Below are 20,195 nucleotides of genomic sequence, written 5' to 3'. Positions count from 1 at the left end.
CTTGTATAGATAGCTTACAGGCAGTAGTCTCACTCTTAGGAAGAGAATCATTTTAAGTGAATGCCAGCCTATTTAAAGCCACTGTCTTCAGAAACAGTGATTATTTTCCTAGCTACACTAGGGCTCCAATAGTTGCATATGCATCAAAACTCCTGAAATGAAGAAAAGTTTTCAGTGGAAATACATAGACACTCTACCACCACCTTATTGCCTCTGTCTAATGCTGTAGAAAATGAAGCACGAACTCCTGGCTCCTTCAGCATCACTGCTAAAAATCTCACATTGGCTTGCTTGAAAGCAGGCTTTTCTCTGTAGCCTTTCAGTTAGCCCCAGGGGTGGTAAGGGTGCTGTCACTGGCCCTTAACTATCAAGCCCCTTCCCTCCCCAGCCAGAAAACACGTATCCTGTAGAAGTTACCTTCAAAACCTGATAGTGAAATGAAATCATAGCATACCAGAATGTTGTGGAGCTCCAATGCAGAGTGGTAGAGCAGTGAATCCTCCTCTGTTGAGGAGTTCTTCTGCCACTGGTGAGTGAGCAGAAGCTGATGATTTCAAGTGTCACCCTTGAGTATTTATACGATTTTCCCCCTAGTTGGGTGCCTGCTGGGGATAAGCTCCTCCCCAGAAATCAGTAAGCAGTAATTATCTGTGTGTATATGTGTGTGTTTTAGGGGTGGGGGAAGCTATTTTGGGCAGTCATCCTAGATCCTGTTAAGTTTTTTGTCTTATGTTTTTTTCTTCTTCCCTTGGATTTCTTATTGTTGATGAAATTGTATTGCTTATAGCTTGTATTTTCTAAAATCTTACGACCCCTCTGTTTTTAGAACTGAGAAAGGTAACATTGGAAAAAATCATGATCTTGTAAGTAAGGTTGGTAATTCTAAGTGCTTCATTTAGATTTCTCTGTAAATGTTTTAAGGAAAGAACTACACATTTTGAACTTTGGTGAGCTGTTACTTTCAGGAGTAACCCCACTAAAGTCTATAGAGACTACTTCTGTGAGTAATTGTTCATTGGGATATGATGGAGAAATTAAAATCAATTAAGATGTTAATAAGGGAGTTGTGTGAGAACCTGAAGATTACTTTTAAGTAGTTTTTATTTTAGGAGATTGTTGTTATCACATGATATTACTAGACTTCTGTTTTGATGCTGAAGGTACAGTCCTATGTATACGATGTATTCTCCAAGTAATGTTTCTGTATTAGGAATTCTTGAAATGTAAGCTTACCTTACATAAGGAGAACTTTGTTGTGTCTAGTTGTAACAAATGTATTGAAATCCATACTGCTTAAATTTGCAAGTGTTATACAGGCTGATGTTTGGGGCTGATGGAGCTTTTTTGAGCTTTTCTGCAGTCAGCAATTAACTTTTTTAAGGTTTGTTCAATCAAATGCAGTTATTGCTGTACTTTTACTAGATATATGTTTTTCCTATTAAATGGTTTCACTTTAGTAAATTTAAACTACTGCTGTTTTACTGTTGGTGGATCAAACGATTACAGCTTGTCTCTTTTTTCTTTTTTTTTTCTTCGGATTATAAACTGGTTTTAGCCATTAAAGTTTGTTAAAACAGTCTTGCTTAATAGACTGTATCCATACATTGTGACTTCTTTTTTTGAATAAATAATGGAATCTTACAGTGTTTCAGTATCACTTTGGTTAGTGTACTAAAGAAGCAGTAGCTTTCAGTCCTTGAATTGTTTGGGACTCCGAAACATCATTTAAGATTGAAGGGCAAAATAAGAGAGAAGAAACAAACCTTTCTCATTTAGGATGAAACTGTAGGACGAAATATATAGTGCAGTTTACTTTTATCAAACATTCTGAGCAAAAGTACCTACATATAAATTATCTGTGTATTGAAGCTCCTTTGCCAATTGCAGACTTCTTTGACATTGTTATATGGTATTCAGTCATGTAGGAGTTAGATTTTTAGATGTGTTTGAAATTCTTTGTTTCCCTTGCACCAAAGATTAGTGGAAAAAGAAAAATAAATTATATGTGTTGTTACGAAAGGAAGCTGAGTGTGTGCTGCAAGTTACTGTCCTGATGAAGTGAGCATGTATTTATTTTTCAAGTTAATTTATGCCGTTTGCAGCAGCTCTCTGGGGAGGCTTTTGGTAAGGTACAAGCAATATCTGTGCAGAAGAATGTGTATGCACCAGTATCCTAATAGCAATTGTAGAAATATTGTAATCAGGCAAGAGTACTAGCATGTTATGCTGTAGGAATACTAATAAATAACGTGCGTTACTGTGACTGTCTCCTGCATGGTAGGTACAGAAGGGACACTGTTGCAACCAAAAGACTGAGCTGGTGGCCCCGAACTGTGTGGCCATCCTGTGGAATGACAGGTTAACGTGGGCTGAATTTTACCTGCTTTGTGTCTTTGTTTAATTCCACTCTCTTCAAGTGACGACTTTTTTGGCTTTTATGCGCTATGGCAAATGTCCTAGAACACAAGTTACTGTACTGAAAGAGACCAATGGACCATCAAGTCTGTTCTGCTTACAATTGTGCTAATACCTTTGCTTACTAGAGGGCTGTATTAATGTTGTGACTTAAAGACTGCTGCAATAATTTATTTAATGTATTGTTGAACAGTTCTTTTCTTCTATTCTTCTCCTTAGCCATCCTCTGAACAGCTCTATGTTCCATTTTTGTAAATAAACCCTTTCTGCTGCAGGGGTCTTCAGACTGAAGCCTGCTTTCTCCGTTAAGCTTGTGTGCCCAATCTGGTCAGTGGTTTTCAGAGTGTTTGCATGTCCAAGATGGCATTTCTACTCCCCATATGTGCGTTCAATTCTTTTTAATCTTTTGGAGAAGGAAGCTTTGTCTTCAAGTTGTTTGTGTTAACTTCTCAAGGTGCTTCTTTTAAAAAAATCAGCCTCTATAAATTCAAATGAGGATCCAATCATCCAGTTTTGACAGAGGCAGCGAATGTATGGGCATAGAGTTTATTTCCTCCTTGTAGACATGCAACTCTAGCCCCTTTTTTTGGTTCACATAAATCCAAAAATAGCTTTTGATTTTAAAACATTTAAATATACAACCCTCAGTGGGAAGTGTGGTTGTTGCTAATTTGACAATATTTGGTTAAGAAAGTTAAGAACAGCAGGCGACAGTTTTATGCACGCACAGTTTCATGCTAATTTCTAGCCTAATTCATAAATACCCCAAAGCAGGCACGCTTATTTTACAAAAGCACCAATAATGTACACTGATATTTGCCCAGCAGCCTCAATTCCTGCCTTGGCTCCTTCTGGGCAGGAAGGTGAATAATCTCTGTGTGTGTGTCTACGTAAATAGGGATGGTTGCGGGGTCAAAAGGTATATACAGGCAAACCTGTTGTCCTTGTGCTTAACCTAAGCTCCTCCCTATTGTGCTGTCTTATGCTACCTCTTTGGTTTGAGGTTTTGTTTTTTGTGGGTATGGGAAATTGAGGTAGAATTGGAGTTCACTGCTTTTGTATGTTTTCCCCTGTTGCTGTGGATATTTCCTATTGGCAGGGCGCTAACACGCATTTAGCTCTAAGTATGCATGTGAAAGGTAGGCTTCGCTGTGTATTTGCACATGCAGAAATACATGCAATAGGCATACCTGTGTACATCTATTTATGGTAACAGCACATTTTAAACAAGGAAGGTTATTTGCATACCTGTTTTCAAAGTATAAACATTCAGGTGCTTTTGGTTTATAGTTGTGCATTTAGAAAGTTGTCTTTGCTTACAAATGACGGTGTCTTCACTCCCTCCTGCTCCTCCTGTCCCACTACCTTAATAGTCAGCAATAATGTTTGATCCGTTGCAGCACTCCGGAACTTTTTAGTTATGTATTGGCTGCTTCTTCCCATGTAAAGGTAGCCGTGGTAGATGTTACGGCAGTGTAATACCTTAAGCCCTAAGCTTAAACTGCAATAAAAAGACTCAAAATAGAGTTTCTCTGGACCGTATGAAATAGGTGCTGGAATCAGAGTCTTCAATGCTGTTCCCAGCAGTCTGCAGTGTTTCATCTTATTTGCTGACTGACTGTTCAGTTTTTGTTGTTGAAAGTTGTTGGAAAGCGTGCACTCGCAAGTGTTTTCCAAACCCCCCCGTTGCTTCAGTGTCTTCCTCCCACAGGGTCACTGAAGACACATGCATAAGTAACATGGAAGTGACACTGTGATTTGGGAAATGGGAACTGACTTCCACCACGATCCTCCAAGTTACTAACAAAGTGACTTGAATGAGTCCCACAGTAAGCAACTGGTTATGAGGAAGAAAGAATTAAACGTAAATTGTAATAAAACAAGCAACCACTCGCTGTCACGCACCCCATCCCCACCCTCACTCCCACAAAAAAAAGGAAAAGAAGAGAAGCAAAATTCAGAGGAAAGTTGGGCTAGGTCCTTGCAGTTGTTGGGAGCTGGCTAAATATGTTCCTGATGCTGAGGATTTTCAGTGTAAATACACTTAGCTTTATTGTTTTGACTTAGAGTGTGTGATCTTGAATTTGTCTTAGTTTCATAATTGCCTTTTAGTCTTAATCCTGAATTTTTTGTAGTTTATAGTTACTGCTTATGTTAAAATACGGTGCCCAAGGAACCTGGGGAGGGTTGTTTACTCCTTTTGTTTGCCTAGGTAATCTCAGCTGTGAAGAAAGAGGCAAGAATATGTTGGTGAGAGATTTTTCCTGTAACTTAAGTAGTAGTCTGAAAAATTTGGAGTCACTTTTTATTGATGACATAAAATCTCAACGCTGTTAAGAGGACACTATTATTTTGCTGCTTCTGGCTCAGTATCCATGACTAGTGCTTTCTGATGTTGCCAGGTCCAGTTTTGTTATCTGCCTGAAGTAAACTGTGAAGACTCTAGTCTGTGACAAGTTTTCCTCTATTAAAGTGCTTATACCTAAAACTCATGGTAGCTACCTAAAACTCATGGTAGTTTGTGGCACCGTCTATGGTGAAGAAATCTCTAGTTTCCAATTTTAAATTCTCAAAGGCAGGTGCTTAGGAATTTCTAAGAGTAGTTTGAAAGCCTGCCATGAAATTAAAGGAGTAGTTGGGTTTCCTAGGTTGTGGTGCACTTTATGACACTCTGGAAACTCCTAAATCATCTCAACTCCATGGTTTAAAACCGTCCTCTCTCCCTTTCCGTCACACCAGAGCGTTTGCACACTCCCGTGATAGCAGCCAGGTAAGCCCTCCGTGGGAGTGCAGAGGAACCAAGCGTTCCACTGACCTTCATGGGGAGAACTACTGCGGAGGGGTTTTCAGCATCTTACTGCTCACAGCCAAATAAACCCAAAGGAATAGGAAGCAGGGAAATTTGTGAATTCAATAGCTGTGGGAAATCGGGACGGGGGGGTGTTTTGTTGTTGTTGTTTCTTTGTTTTGTTTTGTAATTATTGTGACTTTGAATTTACATGGAGAGTATTTTCTGTTCCAACACTAGCCACTTGGACTGTGCAGGACTAGAAGACACCTCGGTGAAGAAAATATTTACCTTGCTAATTGCAAAACAAATAAGATTTATTTTGAGGACCAGAATGTCTGTCGTCTTTTGTAATTAATAGAGGCTTGTTGAGGTAATCTGCAAGGCTGTGCAGTCCTATCTATATTCATATTTTGAGATACAATAAAGAATTCTCTCTTCAAACAAAACAAAAGAAACTGTGTTACTCCTGCAGTCCTGTACTAGTCTTTTTATAGATTTAAAGTCCTTATGCTTTTAACACTTGTAATTGTGGTTGAATAAATGTCCTACTTTCAAGTAGCAATGGAAGGATGGTCTGTATTTATTCTGGCACTGCAAAACTGACTGCTGACCAGTTTGTTCTGTTCAGCTCAGGCAACTGTTGATCACAAGAGCTCTATTTAGTGTAGCAGTATATTTAAATAGATGACACCCAGTTAAATATTTATAGTTGTATTCTGACTGAGTTAACTTGCAGAGGTGCTGAATAACCATACTGAAACCTCAGGAGAAGATGTGTTCCACATAGGCTATAGAGAAAGCTTTGAGACTGACATTAATTTCTGATTATACATTCCTCAGAGTCAGATGGTATTATTAATGAACGCTTTCTAACAACACTGCATTGTTTGTGGCCCCATTTCATTACGCTTGCGTAAAGATAGGATAATCTTTTCCCATCTTAGAAAATTTATGATCCTAGGGTAAAAGATACCAAACAGAAGCACTGGTGTTAAGAAGGATGTTTTCCAGTACCTTGGGTATGCTGCTGGCCTGACCTTATTCCTCCCTCATTTTTATTCCTCCCTCCCTTGCCCCTGAAAGTAAAAACAACAACTCCTGTTCAAATGAAGGCATTAATTTGAAACTTGTATCAGACGTGTGGCTTTAAATGACAACTAATCAGTATTCAAGATATTGAAAACACAAATCTGTTTTTACATATTGGTATTCATCCTTTCTCCCACAAATGCTTTTTTAGTGTAAATGTTTATATATATAAAGTTTTGGATTTTCACTAGATCGGTTTGAAGGTGTAAACATGCAGGTGATGGCAGGGTTTGCATCTTCCTGATTCAGGGGAAGAATAGAAGTATCCAGTTACCTTGGTGCACAATTTAAGGGGAAAAAAAAATTTCAAGAGGCCTGACTACTGAATAGCCTAAGCAAATAAGAAAATTTGACTTTAGATTTTGATGAGCAAGTTCCACAAAACTGTTTCTGGAGCTGCTTAAACATACCCAGGTAAAGAGGTTTCTGATTGCTTCTAGCTGGAGGTGCTAATTTTCAAGCTTCTGCCTGATGTTGACTGCACCCTCAGTTGTACCAATACAAAGGTTTATGAAGCTTTTCTCTAAACTGAATTAGTAAGAATTTGATTTGGATTAAAATGCAATCAAACTTTCCTGGGAGTGATAGGAGGAGGGAGGCTTGTTTTCCATAGGTCCAGACCATTTCTCAGGATATGTTAAATGATTTTTAAACACCTGAAATACATAATTGGTCTTTAAAGATTACTGCAAGTGTTCTTTCTCTTTTAGTAAATGATGATGTTCTTGTTTAAAAACCTGATATGTAATAGGAAAAAGAGCATTAATACAGAAATGTAAGAATGCTAAATAGTCATATTTTGCTGAGGAGGAGTATTTTTATGTTTTCTTTAATTCATGCTCTATTTTTTTCTGAGTTTTATTAGATTGTTTAATATCTTGTTCTACCTCTGTGTCTGCTGGACTCAAAGTTTCTGTCAGACTCCCCTGGACCAGCGTGAATAAAGTAGAAGCCATGGTATAAGGAGGGTGGGAACCACTCCTACTTTCCCAAAGGTGAAAAAGTTCAAGCAGCTTCTTCAGGTATCCCATAATTAGGGGAATCTTCCGAACACTTGGTGAAAAATAAGTGTTACTAAGCTGCTTTTTCAAGTGTACGCACTGGAGCAGGTAGTCAGCCTGCTGAATAGTCTCATTCATTGACCTTACTACCTTCTGTGGTTTGGACAATTGGCACAGAGTTGTTTTTAAACGTTCATGTTTAAAAACAGGTGCCAAAGATGTGTGTGTGCAGGGAAGTCCAGACTTTCACAGCCAGAACAAATAAAAGTTGTCTGACTTCACTTTAAAAATAAGAGATTTGTTTGGGTTTTTTAAGTCTGGCATTTTAAATATTGCTGTTTTCAGTTATTTAAATTGAAACTTAGGAATGTTCTGTTGGTAGGTGCATGTAAACTTTCTATACTCTCTCCCTTATGCAAAACAGACTTGAGTCCATGGAGCGTAATTGTTCCTGATGATTATTAATAGGACTGGTTTTAGTTTCATTTAGGTGAGATTGGGTTTTTACAAGCATTATATTGTCATAAAGGAGAGTCATAATTACCTGCTTGTAATAAAGTGCTAATGAGTGGCTGCTTTTATTGTTACAGAAAATGCATCAGGGCTGCAAAGTTTTATAGATGACAATTACTGTATTACCTGACTCAAATCCACAAGCTTCAATGTCTCCTGCATTTCATAGGAGAAAAATCACGTGAATGTGAAAGGTGATTTATTTTTTTTTTTTGTCAAGTCCTTTAGCCAGTGGTCTTTCACATCCAAAGATTTGAGAACTGAAAGAGAGTTACATACAAGTGGTTCATATGTGGAGCAGATAAAAACTTCTCAAACTACTGATACAAAAGATTATCCAGATACTGGGGAAGGATGACAGACAACCTGACCAAACTGCCAGCGTGTTTCCAATGGCGGTACTTTCTGACCCTGCTGTTAGTGTCATAAATGGCGGAAAAATAGAAGTGGAAATTGAACTCATACTGCCGATGACTTCTGCACCCATTCATGATGAGATGTAAGTGAGGATCTCCACAGAGTTAATGGATAAGAGCCTGTTGTATTTCTGCAACATACAGAAGTAAAAGTAGGTAACTTTGCAAGCAGAAGTTAGGTTCTTTGAGATTTTGAGCATGTTACTCTTGGATTTAGGTGTGCAGGTTCTGCTGAAGCCACTAAACCTTTCCCGACATTCACAGTAAATTGACTGTACCTTTGGCACTGTAATTGCACAGCTTAAGAATGTAGCTATGGAAAGGTAATGGCTGCTTGGATTATATGTGATTCAAGTGCTGCGATGTGAATGTTTAAGCCTTAATGGATTTACTAAAGATCAGAGAAGCTGAGAGGCAGGGAACTGAATCCACAAATGCTGGATGCCCATCTGATTCATTAACAAATGGGCTGTTTTCTTCTCTATGATCTGTAACCAATAACCAGTTTTTCTTCTTGAAGCAGTTTCTCTGGCAGTAGCTTACCTAGGAATGTAGATAAAGGTAAAGTTTCTGGGACTCCTTTTGTTAAAGTAGCTCATGGTCCATAAGCAAAGAGGAGACTGCTCTCCTGTCAGCAGCTGCTGCCGAGGACATGTGCTACAGCAGGAGACTGATACCAGATGGCAAGGAAGATTTTCTGACATACCGGTATTGCTATAGGTCTGGAGCGGAAGAAGTCTTCCACCAATCTGCAGTAACCAGGGTAAAGAGTTAGGACCTTGAAATGGGGTTGAGAGAGAGAGTCCTATAGGATAGGAAATGGGATATGGAGGGAAGGAGTCATTTATCTGTGTCACATAGTCCAGATTTTGATGTGGAGTCTGAATTTGACTTGACCTTTTTTGTCATTGGTTAACTCATGCAACATCTTTCTTGAAGAGTTCTTGTAGAACCTGTACGTTCCTTTAGTAACAAGAGGGAGGGCGCTGCAACTCCTGGTGCTCAGCTCATCTGTTTTCTGATCAAACTTTCATGAAATGGGGAAGACCTCTGAGCAGTTCACCATAGTAGGTGAATGTAAGCCTGTGTAATACACAAATTCAAGAAAAATCAATGGTGTTTGTGTACAGCTGAGTTGGAAGTTACACTGCCTTAAATGTAGGTGCCTTAGCCTGGGCCCGAACCCAGCCTTTCTGGCTGCATACAGGCTGTTGGACGTTAGTGCTGGAAAGCTGAAGCGGTTTTACTCTACTTAGCTGTCTGGCTGCAACCTGCATTGAGCTACTGTAAAACCAGAGGGGAAGGCAGGGTAAATGCCTTGTGGTTAGCTTGCACTGCCCTTCAAGCTGTTGTGGGAATGAGCAATCTCCCTTTACAACTAGTTTGAGATTGTCTAAGATGCAAAGGCATAGTACGTACTCATGGGTGTACTCATTTTGCTATGTATTACGCTGTTGTGACTGAGGTTTGAAATTCAGTGTAGTTTGAGTATGAAACTGCTATAGTTTCATTTCCTTTCATTCTCGCTACTGAATGGATTTAGTACTTGAAAGTCAACTTTAGAAAAACTTTGGCAAAGGAAGTCTGTTGTCCAAATTGCATCAGTTCTGTGTTTCTGATTACAGCTTTAAATTGGTAATTTTTTTTGCCTGGCTGGGAAATATATCTGATCATTGAAGCTGTAGCAATGAAATATAAGGGAGTGGGAGTTGATCAGGATCTGTAGTGAACATCTACTCCAAGTATCTTGGAGTATCTTTATAGATTCACCTCGGACAGAAATGAAAAGCAGTGTAACTGTCTTCCCTAGCGTGTTTTCCAGACTATTCAAATGGTGCAAAGATTTGGTCAACCTCAAGCTGTAAATTCCAGTTTGAGAGCTAGTATAACCACTTGTCTGTAGAGGGGAAAAAAAAAAGCCCTCCTAATCATCACATGATATTAACATGTAGAAACTAATGGAGGTTGTATGTAAACCCTGAAGATAGCTTGCCATGTTACTCTAAATTATTTTTCAACCAAAAAAAGTGTGGAATCTGGAAAGTTAGGGCTACAATGAATGCTGTTACTTGATACGATATCTACATTTTACTTGAGACATTTCATTGATGCTGGTTTCATCGCATCATTTACCATTAAATCTGGTAGAGTCGATTCAACATTGCCTTACTGCTATTGCATAGCTCATCTAATTAGTATCTGATTATCTGATTCTGCGCTAGAAACAAGGCAAAAATCTGTATTTATATTTGCAATCTCATTCTGCGTGCTAACTTTTTTTTTTAAAGGTACTTCACATTTTTTTGGATAAGTGAGAAATAGCATTTAGTATTAGATTTAGATACAGTAGAATCAAAAGATCCTTATATACAGAAGATTGATCTGCACATTCAGTAGAAGTTACAGGAATGAGATTTGTAATTTGCTTTTTAGATTTGATCCCTTTCATTTACTAGCTTGAAGTATTTTTATATAAAGCTGAGCATCTTTAAACATTCTCCTTTTTTCAGGACCTAAACATAACACTGTTTGTCCATTGAAATATTAGGTCACCAAGAATACATGTTAGGTCATTCAGAGACAGCTTATTGTTTCAGAAAATAGACCTCCTGTGTCTATAGACCTATGGTGGGATGTATTTGCTTACCTACATATTAGTAAGTAAAAGTAAAATTACTAGCATATTTTTCTGCTGGTTCCTTTTTATACCTGTCTAAATCCAGATCTTTTCTGGTGTGTCCTGTGTACATAAATTGTATTGGGTTTCAGAGTTGGATTCCACCTTGGGCTGCGCTGATGACCGCAGGATGTTTATATGAACTATGCTAAGTTTCTGGCAGACTTCTCCCTCTGAGGCCTTCATGCAGAGCTCTGTCCCTGAGACACTCATGTCATTTAGAACAGGTTTTTTCATTTGTTTGTGCACCAATAGTTTGCAGGTACTTTAAGGGAAAATATATTTAGGCTGGACCTGTAGGGAGTGTCAACACTGCTGGGAAACCGAGAGCTGGCAGGAGCGTGAGCAGAATTTCTTTGATATGTGAAATAATCTCCCGACCACCTTAAAAAACTAATAATAGTATAGGATAATTTTAATAGCTTTTCCAGTATCTAGGGATCAAAAATGCCAAATAAAGATAAGACAAACTTTTGCATTGGCAAAGGAAGATCTGTTTTACAAACTGAATGGGGACAATGGACGTGGTTTTGTCATGTTCTTTGTGCTTTGGCATATTTAAACTTTTACTGGATCTTCTTTTAGAAGCAGAGAAAGACCTCGCAGTAAAGATTCATATTCTCTAAGAAAATAGTCTGTAGTTCCTAGAGAATTTGGTCTTGATCTTTTGAGAAAGAAAGGTGATAAACAATCAAGGAGGTAAAGGATCAGAATATGTATTTTGATTGAGAGTTGACTTTGCAAATTGAAGAGTAGAGAGCAAGTTAACATTTCAATATTTTTCAACTGTCCTTCTGAGAGCTACTGTGGGCCGCACTACCGTCAGGCTGTTCTGATGGAAAACTTCCCCGGGGTGTCTGTCCAAAGTCCTGGGAGAAGCCTTTCTCCCAAGACTTTAAGATGCTGTCCTTGGAGTCCTGCATCCCTAGAGTACTGGAAGGACCAGCATGACTCCTTAGATGCATAGATGCACGTGCTTTTTTGAGTCTAATAGCTGAGGATAGTTATTTTGAATACTTCCATGAATGCATACAACTGCAAAAAAAAGTGATAGTTAGCAAGACTACATTTTGAGTTTGGAGTTATTTTAGGGCCTACATTTAAAATATCTACTGAAACAAAACGTTTTTTGTCCTCAGTTATACTTATGTTCAGGAAAGGACAGTAGGGCTGTCCAAGTCTCAAGAAACAGCTGATCACCAAGCACTGATGGCATCTAATTATATTTAAGATGACTGCACAGTGGCCTGTGAAGTAAAATATTCCTTTTTTTGGCAGTGAGGTCTACAATGGCTTATGCAAACATGGATCAGACCTCTGATTTTTTTAAAGGATATGTAAGGCCCAAATCTGTATTTAACAGAAAATGAATTTGTAAACAGAATCGAAGAACCTAGTTCGGAGTTTCTGCAGTCAAGCTTATGGCCCATCAAAACTTTACCAGCTCCCTGTATCCCTGCAGCGCAACACCTTCCTCTGCTGCTGTGTTTATGCCACGTGCCTGGAAGGCACACAAGAAGCATCTCACGTTTCTGTTCTTGTACTTGGAGGACAAAGCAGATGCAGTTATATTCTGCTACTGCCTTTTCCGAAAGAAGCACAGTCTGCTTCTTTCAGAGAGTGGTCCATTGAGCAGCTAAGTAGGTGTGAGGTGGTGAGGTCTCAGGCTCTTTGGAGCATTTAGCTGCCAAACCCTAATAAGTCTTTATTGTGCAAATGCAATCTGAAATTTGTCATAATTGTATAGAATTTCATGATGGTGGCAGAATGGGTATTTTGCACATTAAACCAATATGTGACAAATTCCAAACCTATGGGAAGAATGAAGGACTTGAAGCTGCTTTGCAAGGTGGATGTACAGAACTAGGGTAGAGACTTTTTTCCCTCGTATTTTTATTAAAGAATGGATAAACCATTTTAAACAAATCTTTCTGAAAAAGTAAAAGCCTGAGGTATAAGAAATTGGAGTTGGAATGGTGAAAATTTGGCCATTTTTTAATTACCTGAACACCTAATCTTGAGGAAGCCTCATACTTCCCACTAGAGTTGAAGCAAACTGTGTTATAACATCAGGTAATTATTTTAATGGTTATGCTCTTTTCTCTTATACTTTTACAATTCAGGGCACTATTTTTTTGTTTTGAGGAAAACTACTTTCACAGTCTTTTTATGATTATTACTATTAAAGGCTTTTGCTTACTATTATTAAAAGCTGTTTAATCTACAAAAACTGCTGTTGAAAGTGCTGTGTGTGAAGACTAACTTACTATAAATCAAAAATGAAATCTTCACAAGAAAAAAAGCCAAGAATACAAATGTTTCATATGTATCCTTTATAATTCTATAATTTAAAGCATCACTTTTTATCTCTGCATTCTCTCTCCTTACTGAGAGAGTATATTTGCCTTCCTCTGAGAATCTCTTGCCAAAACAGTTCCTAAGAGTAAGAAACTAGTGCTTTGGAAAAGTTTACATTCAGAGGTACACCAACTTCAGGCTCACCATCTCTTCCCAATGGGATTTCTTCTTTCCTTCATTCCAATCATTTAGGAAGTTTGCATCTGGAGAACCTTTTAAAGATGAGTATTGCAATGTTCCTGGCTCTTTTTGAAGGACAGTGTTTTTCACTTTTAAAGTATAAAAAACAACAACAAAGTTGCTAAGAACTGTTCTTTTGAATTCTATTTTCCCAAGGTCTGGTATTTGTTTTCTTTAGCCTGGTTCAGAATGTTTACTCTGAATTTTAGTTATTGTCCTTCAACATGAGGACTTAGAAATGCTTTCTATATTCACTATGTTTTGGAGCTGATTGGACTATTAGTCTTGTATCCTCCTATATATAAGTATTTAGAATAATCTGTAGAGGACTATAAATGTGTTTAGGAAGATCAGTATATCTTTTGGGGTGCATTGCTTTTGGGAGGTGGGATTGTAAGATGCTTTTGGAAACTGGTTGGTGATTACAGCTTATAAGTAAGAGAGGGTTAGACGTTTTAAAGCTCTGCACAGATGCGCCAGTGATCACTCTTTGGTTTCACCTTTCAGAGTAATCAGAATATAACTATTAGTCTTTTTTCTGTGATTATTTTCTGGATTTTTGGTCTCTTTTTTTTTTTGTCCCCTCCCCTTTGTTTCCTCTTGGATATTGTGGTTAGGCAGGTATTAAGGATTTTCATGATTATACAGACCTCCAGCTTTTCTTAGTGCCCTCATGCCAGGAATCTTGGATGCCAATGACATATAAATATATATATATATACACACACACATGTATAATGAGTGTGAAGACTCTCTGGGCTGGTGGAAGTGGGTGCAAATGGAGAAGACAGTTGTCTTTTAACTAGAAATGTGAACACTGCACGTTTCATACATAAAACATGCAAGCAACAAATTGAAATGAAGGCTTATCTCTGTTTTTCTGCAATTCTTTCTATGCATTTCTTTCCATCTTCCATACCTTTAGCTTTGCTGTCTGCTTCTCCGTGTATTTGATGCTTTTTCGTACTATTTCCTGTGTTCTATCTAAGCCATTTACCATGGCATAAGTGGAAGAATTTGTTGCTGCTCCTTGTATCAACTCTTGATAGTTGTGCATTATGAAGCAGGGATTCCTTGAAGCCCAGCAGCATGAGTAGGTTGGGAGTCTTTTTTTTGAAAAATAGGGCCCAGACAGAGAAGGGAATACATTTTTGAATTTGACTAGAGTAGAGGCTTTAGATAATAAGAAACTGCTGCATTGTACGTTATATTCTTGCTGCAAATTGTCTGACCATATTAACATAAAATCACTGCTTTTAAATAGAATAATTTAACTGACACATCGTTTAGGTCATATTTTACATCTCTTCAAAAATCCTATATCCAAAACTCAGTCTTTAGCGTTAGACCACCAAAGATGCTGCTCTGTCCATTGACTCACTTTAAAATTTATTCCTATAAAAATGCAACCTGAGACAAAAGCCTGCAATCCTGAAACTTCAGAAGGAATCACCATCTACTGTAGGTGAAAGCTTTGAATTTTCTAATTTTATATTATAATTTCTGTTGTGCTGTCTGAGAGCAGCATTTTCAGTCTGTCTTGTCTTAAATAGCATCTTTCCCATTCAGCAGAACTCAAGATCATCTGAGTTTGAGTGCTAGCCTGGATGTACTGGATAAAAATTAAGTTTTAAATTTCTCATTCATTTTACTTGTATGCACACAAAAAAAGAAAAACCTGCTTCTTAGCTCTGAGATACTGCAGAGTGACTCAGGCTTGTGATGAAATGTTTCTGCTGTGATGACAGCCCAAGAATGCTGTCTGCTCGATCAGGTCAGCTTTGGAATTCAGGGTACTTTTGTGTATGTCCATGAACTTGACAGGAGCTTCTTCCAGCAGGAGACAAATATGGATATGCCACTCGTTTCAGGTTTCTTCTTGCAGTTGCTCAGTCACTTGTTTTCTTCAATTTTATTTAAACTCAGTGAGACTGAAGAGCCTTCTTGCTATCTGAGAAATCACTACCAGGTTTGCCAATAATCCTCTGGAGTCTTGACATGTGTCTCCAGCTTACTCTTCCTTGAGCAAAACATAATTTTAAATATTTTCAGTGGTTAAAGCCAGACTGGGCCATTACAATAATTCATTCCGACTGTTATAATGCAAGCCAAAGAAGCTTGCCCAGTAGCTTCTGTTTCTGCCCAAAGCATATCTTTAAAGACATGACATCCTAGCCTTTGTTTAGCTGTGGGTTACTCTGGTTGCTTCAGACACTGGTCCTGATTCTCAGGAGGAGAATTCCTACTTCACACCACATAGGGGAGCTCCCTTTAGATGATTTGTTATCCCATCTTTGTGATATTTTGTTTGGCAGTAAATGGTTTTTTTGGTTTTTGTTGGTGGTTTTTGTTTTGTTTTTTTTTTTTTGGTTTTAAATGTGAATTCTGTGTAATAGTATTGTGCAATACCATTTTATTATGCAAGGAGAACTGAACTTTGTGAAACTGTATGGCCTTGTTTTGATTTGGGAGAATCTAAGCATCAGGAATTATCATAGATGGCTACTTCAGACACATAGGCTGTCCTGTATCTCCAAAAGAGCTTGATTTTTATTTTTATTTTTCCTTAGTTTAGTATTGTGAGAACACTTTTCTCTCTCTCTCAAATACTGCTTTAAAAGTTAGTTCACTGGTTCCATTTTCATATCTTTCTTTTTCTTTTGACCAGATTTTTATCCTGTCTTCTTCCTGCTTGTTTGGATATGATATATATTCTGTCTTTTGGTTACAACATGTGTTGCTATTAATGTATACATGTATACATTTGCATAAACTGTATATAAGTATACAAATTGGATAGTAGACTTGCACAAATAAACTTTACAAATATGCTTTTTTATAAAAGACATCTTTTGTGTATATGGAGATGAAAAGTTACTTAGCATCACCTAATTTTCAGTATTTGTTTCCAACACCATTTTCAGGCCATATATAAAAATGAACAATTAAAGTTTTGTTACAGAATATTCATTAGTTTGGAAAAGTGATGTAAACGAATTAATCCAGACAAAATTATGAAATTACATAGAAAGTATATAACCATTTATTTCTAATCTGTGAATTCAACTAGTTCCTGACTTGAATTCAACTTTTATACTAATTGACACTCAAGAGATACCTATGAGTGCTAGGTAAGCTATAGCAAAACTTTGTAAAAATTCTATTTGATATGTTTATCTGCAAATTCAAAAGAAAGAGGACCTTTTTTTCCTTAGCAAAGGAGGGACATTCCTTGAGCTATTCTTGAGACTTTCCCTTTAGGTACATCAAAATCTTTGCTTTTTCAAGTATCTTCTTTTTTCTTTTCGCTTTACCAAAACACTTTTAAACAATGTAATCCTCTTTTGAGAATTATTAATTAATGCTTTTATATAGACAGCTCAGTTAACTGACTTGTTATGCTTCAGAACAAGGTTGTTCCCAAAAGCGAAATTACGAGTAGTTTCCAAATTATTATAGGCTCTATACACTATATGCATACTACATAACTATATATGTACTACATACATCTCCTTTGCGAATGATGGGGAGCAAGATGACAGACTGGACTGTTCACTAGGGCAAATGTCTAGGCTGGCCCCCTGCCTCTGTAAGTAGGGTCTGCTGGACCCTATTTTGTCCATGTTGACCAAAACCCTGCCCTAGTCAAAGGTTTTCTGTTAGGGTAGTCTGCTAAATTAGTCTGAAGTGTATCTTTTTCAAGCTGGAAAATGCGTTTAAACAGGAAAGGCTACGGTAGAAATAAGGCTGTGGCAGCAAATACGAGTCAACAAAGGAATGCTGTCAAGCCTGGGAGGCCCAAAGCCTGCATGACCTACATGGAGCGTTTCACAGTGTGTCTGTTGACAGATGCAGGACTGAACTTCCATCTGGCAAATTCTGCTGAGAGACACCAAAACGGCTCCTTTTTTTTTTTTTTTGACCAGAGGAATGGATATAAAACCCTTTCTGTGACTTGCCAAATACACACAAATAAACCTGCGACACCAATTTCTATTTGAGACCGTGGTAGCAGGTTGTACTTTTCCTCTGACTTGTCATTATTAACTCTCTGTGAGTGCTGCATCACATCTTCTGTTGCTTATGTCTAGCTGACCCTGTTAGATTTGTTGTACTTCCATTTGAGTTATTGGGAGGTTGCCTCTTCTGTAGCAGCTGCAGCTTTACAGATGCTCCTCGGCGTGTTTCATGCTTCTGGCCGACTCAACGAAGCAAATTCTGCTTTTTGATATTTGGGCTGTAACCAGAGTCTGGTGGCACCTGCCTGTGTAGATAGCTCTGCTGTGTCCAACAGTGTGGGTAGAACTGCCAGTTCTGGTCACTTAAAAATAAATTATCAAGTTACAACAAAAAGAAATAGTTGTACCATTACAGAATATGAGAAGAGTGGAAAAAGAATGCTGCTGGAAAGGGAAAAGAACTTTTTCTTTTACACCAAACTATTTCCATCAGAATGCCAGAGCATACAAAACTGGGAATTGGCAGGAGCCTCCTCCACACAGCCGTGCTGTCGGATGCTTTGGGGAAAGTGGCTTTGGAGCTGGATGAGTGGGGAGGCTGGAAATCCTATTGTCTGTGCTCAGGATTTTGAACAGAACAACTTCTTCATTCTGAACTGCAAAATATGGTGGTTGGTATGTGGCAAATGGTAAGGTTTGTAACAAATATACATAAGCGGTTATGGAGTATGCTGTGAAGCAGCGGGTCCAGAGAGGACAGCTTTGGTATCTGTTACACTGCCTTCCTAGAACTTCACTTGGTGATTGAGTGATTTTAAAGAAAGTGAAAGATAAATACTTCCACACCCATTGGAAAAGCAGAGATTTTCCTTTTAGTAGAGGACATCTGTTGTAGTTAAACTTATATATGAAATGCTTTTTTTCTGAGAAGTCAGAGCTACTGCAGCTTTTATAAACAGTAACAACTGAAAAGAGGATGAGAGTCATTAAGAATTAAAGGACCCCTTCTATATAGAAAGTAAATACTTCATTTGTATCAGCAGAGATTGTTGCATAACCTCTGTGATTCACATAGATTAAAAAAACAAACAAACAAACAAACCAAAAAACCAAACCAAAACAAAAAATGCCCACAGCCTCATCCCCAAGAAGAACTCTAGAGCTGTTGTCTTTCCTCATTTTAAATAGGTGTAGTTTGTGTTAGCGTTCTGGAAATGTAGATGTATCAAAAGCCCTGCTTTACGCACTAGACAATGTGAACAGCTAAATATTTGTGTAAGTGACATTAGGTAGCATTAGCTTTTGTCTCCTAAAATGGCTAGTCCAGATAATAGTACAAGAGTCACCTTCTTTGGCTCAAAAGTTGACTCATGCGTTTAGTTACTGATTCAGCTGAACAAGTTCTGCTTACAGCACACCAACAGCCCCATATAATCACACAAACTGCTCACATGATTCAGAGAACAATTACCTTTTTGGTTAGTATGATGGCGCTTTTTTTCCTTCCATGAAGAAGGTCAAGAGTCATGGAAGACAGTTTAATTTATTTTTTTAAAAATATATTTGCTACTGTACTGATAGAAGCAGTATTTTGGGGCTGATTTGCAGCAGGAGAAACCTCCAAACCTGGATTAGGAGAAGTAGTATCTACTATTACATCAGCCAGTGCTATTATAAGAGACAAATATTGGGACTCAAAAGTGAATTTTGATGTGAATTTAAAAAAAAAAAATCCAAGCTAATCAGTCCTGAAGACTGTTTTTCTAGCTGTTGCAGTTAAATAAATATGTATAGTTATACATCAAAAAATGTGGAGGAACAGAAAACACTGTAAATATGCCTTGTTTGAGGATCAGCCACAGCTTTGATACTTGCAACATTGGCTGCAACGAGGTGTTTTATACAAGCCTGACTCAATTCAGTGGAGTATGGATTTACCCAAACTAGGTATTAAAAAAAAAAAAAAAAGGAATTGTCCAAATTGTTTAGGGCTGCTACAGCTTAATTCCTAGTTCAATCTATGAATTTCCAGTTCATCTATGCATAATTTTCACCCTGTCATAGATTAGTTAAAGCTTCCAAAATAGCCTAAGGGAAATGCAGAACGCTGATGTACAGCGCTACTAACGCAGTGTTAGAAACGAGCTGTTATGCGTTGAAAGAGCAGAAGAAGCAGTTACATGCAAGATGTGATTGTTTTTATGTGAATGGAGATAAAAGTGATGTGGTTGATGAAGTGAGCTATTGGAAAATGTCATTATATTCCTCAGTAACTAAATTCCCTTAGTCCCCCACAAATGGAAAGAAATCTCAATAATGTTTTAAAATCCGGGTTTCTTTTTAAGAAGTACTTTTCATTCAAAAAATCTTTTGTTGGGAAAACTTTGTAATATGTTTTCCCTGAAACTCTTTTTCTTCTAAATATTGTTGTGAAAGGCGGGGAGGTTTGTGGCTCAGTTATGTTACTTCATATGGTCTTCATTTGCTCTTACTGAAAGCAAATTAAATTTTATATGTATGGATGTGTGTGTCTACGTGTATTTATAGTGAGAGAGAGAAAAGAGGGCAACCTTCAACCTGGAAAAGGTGACAGAAGACTAAGAAATATTTTCCCATCACTAATTTAGCCATTCCAACTTAGTTATATATGGTCAAGTAATAAATTTCTCTTTCCAAACTGACCTTTGCTCATGAAACACAACGTTTGCTTTGGCTGCAGGAGCTTGAAGCAGAGGTGGTACGAGAGGCGGACAGTGCCAAGTTAGTTGAAAGGTCTATTAAAACGTTTTAAAGTGG

This window comes from Cariama cristata, unplaced genomic scaffold (genome assembly GCF_000690535.1).
Source record: "Cariama cristata isolate BGI_N322 unplaced genomic scaffold, ASM69053v1 scaffold11906, whole genome shotgun sequence".
Taxonomy (NCBI): Eukaryota; Metazoa; Chordata; class Aves; order Cariamiformes; family Cariamidae; genus Cariama; species Cariama cristata.
The sequence above is the reverse complement of the archived record's forward strand: the minus strand, read 5'-3'. Positions refer to the sequence as shown.